Source organism: Pinus tabuliformis, chromosome Q (assembly GCF_031772625.1).
Source record: "Pinus tabuliformis cultivar Carrire ecotype Pingquan chromosome Q, CPIR1, whole genome shotgun sequence".
Lineage (NCBI taxonomy): Eukaryota > Viridiplantae > Streptophyta > Pinopsida > Pinales > Pinaceae > Pinus > Pinus tabuliformis.
In genome coordinates this window covers 706,749,829-706,753,597 of record NC_142296.1, presented here as the reverse complement: position 1 = coordinate 706,753,597, position 3,769 = coordinate 706,749,829, and positions in this window count along the sequence as shown.

Below are 3,769 nucleotides of genomic sequence, written 5' to 3'. Positions count from 1 at the left end.
TTATTCTTGAAAGCTTCATGATTGCTCTGAAAATGTTAGTTTTATTTCTTGAGTCTGAGATTTCTTTAAAATCCCTAAGGTAATAATTGTATGGGTTACCAATTATAAGGCTGCAAGGGTTAGATTATTTATTTCATTTCATGATGATTAATCATCTATCTTGTTGGCAATGTCAGTCCAATCTCAATTTTCTTTCCCTAAGCCTTGCAAATCTACTTCAGAAAAGCACTGGAAAATCATTTTCCAACACCTACAAGAAGCATTGGAAAATCATTTTCCAGCGCCTATAGGACCGTTGAAAAATGATGAAGCTCAAATATTTACATGAGTTTCTAATCTTGGAGTGTTGAAAAGAATTATCATAAAGGTGAAAAATTGAATAAAATAATGTTTAATAAATTAAACATTAACACTTTGAAATACATGGATATTAAAGTTTCATGAGAAAAGTGCATGTGTAAAATAATGTTTTGATAGTCCAAAGGGTGTTTTTGTTCCAACGAGACTTTGAGGTGGTGGTCATTATTTTCAAAGGAGGTGTAACCATTTTCGAAGTGGTGGAGCACACAAAGGTTGATTTACAGTAGACAGCAAGGAAATTACTCAATCAATTCTTAGGATGTGACAATAATCGGACATATGGGAAAGAGTGGAAACTTATGAGCTGGGTGGAGCAGCCTTGTTTGATATTTCTGGTGCTAATGAATTGCAAATTTTCAGAGAAGCAGATTGGGAGTCTATCTTTCACATGTTCATTGGGTATAATATTAAACTCACTTTTGATTTCATTGAATCCTTTGATGGTGCTAGCTGTAAGGTTTAGAGGCTAGATTTTCCAATAACAGAGGAAATCATTGCAGAGGCAATGAAAACACTAACTGAGGGGGAGATATGGTTCGAAAGGAGGCCAATACCGGGGGTGAATCTTAATTTTTTTCTAGAAAATTGGTGTAGTGACCCTTACTAGAGTATTGGGTTCCACTGTAACATTTTCAAACTAGAGTGGGTTCAACCTATGTGAATGATTCATGTTTTTCTCACATGTGATGGTCAATTCTCTAAGGTCTTTTTATATCACACGAGATTTATTGTACACCTAGATGATTTCAATAAGATGAACCTCCCTTTCTACGTGCATCAAAGCTTAATTAAAATAGTGGCCTGTTCAAGAAAAATGAAGGTTTTTTTATCTCTAGGATATCTACCACCATGACCTTATTCAAATCTTGTACCTACATGAATTAAACAAGAAGACACAACAGTCGAGGAAGAGTGCAATGGGACAAGCATTTCCTAGAAAACATAAGAAGGAAAGGGTTGTGGTTACACAAGCCGAGATTAGTCAGCAAGCTATTGCAGAAGCCATACAAAACTCTAACAGGAGGAAAATCCCTAGGGTTTATAGCAGGAGGACTAGAGGACACCAAACATAAGTATAAGAGAACAAGAAAGATGAAATCATTGGAGAAGGTGGAAAGCAAGATAAAGATATTAGAGAATTTCACCATAGAACAAAATACTCAAAGAGGCCACGAGCTAGTCCCACAAAAAAACTAATTCTGGGGTTGAAGGCTAAACTAAATCCCTAGCTAAAGGAACCAATTTTCATTAAAAAATAGGAAGAATCAGGGTCTGCTAGAGGTGGGAAGGGGCTTCAAGTAGAATATGAACCACAAGCTCCAACAATTGTCGAAACCATGCAAAAAAAGGGCAGAAAAATTACCAGAGCAATGCCAAGAAGTACAAGTTGAGGACACTTGCAAAAGTAGCAGAGGTTATTGAAAACTAAAGCAGGGGATGTATAAATTTAATGTGTAGATTCAAAACTACTCATGAAATTTACTAGATACAAGAAGCTACTCTACTCATTTGCAAAAAGAAAATAACGACCGAGAATACAAATCATTAACATGCATCACCATTCAACACACATACACAAAGATTTATCTTGGGGAAATAAACTACTCAAAACCCTTACTATCTGTATTTCATTAATCAAAGAATAAAGAAGAAATGCAATGCTAACTCAAGCCTGAGCAACCTCTGCACTAGTATAATCTATGTCACTGCCTCACAAACTTACTCAAGGCATTACTTAGCCAATTTCTCAACCTGCTAAGCTCCTATTTCCATGCATTGTTCCCTTGGGAATTAGGCCTCTATTAATTAGGAAAATCACTAATTTGGATTGTGCAATTCCTTTAGGCCCTTCTTTGACTACATGCACCACCTGTACAACTTGGAATAGTTTACAATTGATAATACACTGCCCTTGAACTCCAATCTCAACTGTGTAACTCAAATTCTCTGCATGCATGAGATAATTTAGGCCAATTGATCATTTTAACTGGATGATCACTCAGTGTGAAAAGATCTACACAACCTTGATTAAACCTCCACTAGTTCTACTAACAGTGAGAACTAGTTACACTGACAATAACTCAAATTAACTTAAATAGATTGCTACAAATTAGCAATCAATCATGTAGAACTAAACTCAAGTGTCTCCAACTCAAATTTACTGACTTAACTGAGTGACAAGACCCATGTCACCTCAGTTAACTACCTCCAAGTATTTTATTAAAATTTCTCTTAATTTAATCAAGGAAAAATTAAATAAGGATTTTATTGCTGGATTCTCAACACTCCCTCTCAACAAGAAAGGGATTATCAGATACTCCAATATTGTTTCTATGGAACTCAAAATTTCCTCTTGACAAAGTCTTTGTCAAAATATTTGCATCTTGTTCCTCTGTCGGAATGTACTTCAACAACATAATCCGGCTCTACACACAATCTCGTAGATGGTGATACCGAACGTTGATATGCTTGGATCAATCATGAAATACTGGATTCTTATAGAGTTTCATACAAATCTGATTGTCAAAATAAATCAATGTAGGATCCATATGCTGACCAAATAACCCAACAATAATCTTTCTCATCTAGATAGCTTCACATGTTGCTTGACTTGCAACCTGTATTATGCTTTCATTGAGCTTAGTGCCACAACTCTATGCTTCCTGTTGTACCAAGAAACTACTACTGAACCAACACTGAAAATTCCTTCTGAAGTGCTCTTTCTATCTAATGGACTCCATGCCCAAACTACATCTATGAATCCTTGCAGCTTCACTCCCTCTATCTGTTTGTAACAAATACCAAACTGACTAGTGCCTTTGAGGTATCTTAACACATGCTTTGTTTCCTTCAAATACAGTTTGGTTGGCTTAAATATGGCTTGGCTAAGATGGTTAACTACATATAACACATGTCCGATCATTTGTTCACCAAATACATGTCAAGTGAACCCACAAGTTTCCTATAGATGGTAGCTACCTGAAGTGGCATCCTCTTTCCTCCAATTACCTGCTAGAGGAGTGTCCATGGGTTTGTTATTCTCCATGCAGAAATTATTCAGTATCCCATTGGAATACTTTCCTTGAGAGACAAACAATTCCCCATCTCCTTGCCATAATTCCAAATTGAGGAAATAATGCAGGAGTCCCATGTCCTTCATCTCAAACTCTCTTACAACGTCATCCTTACAAGATCTGATCAGCTGCTCATCACCAGTGAGGATCAAGTCATCGACATATAAAACAATAATCAATCATTTACCTTCTACCACAATGTGATAAAGTTTTGCATCTACTTCACTTTGGTGAAGCCCAAACCGGTGAGATAACTATTGATCCTGGTATACCAAGCAAGGGGTGCTTGCTTGAGTCCATACAACACTCGTTTGAGTCTACACACGTGTGACTCT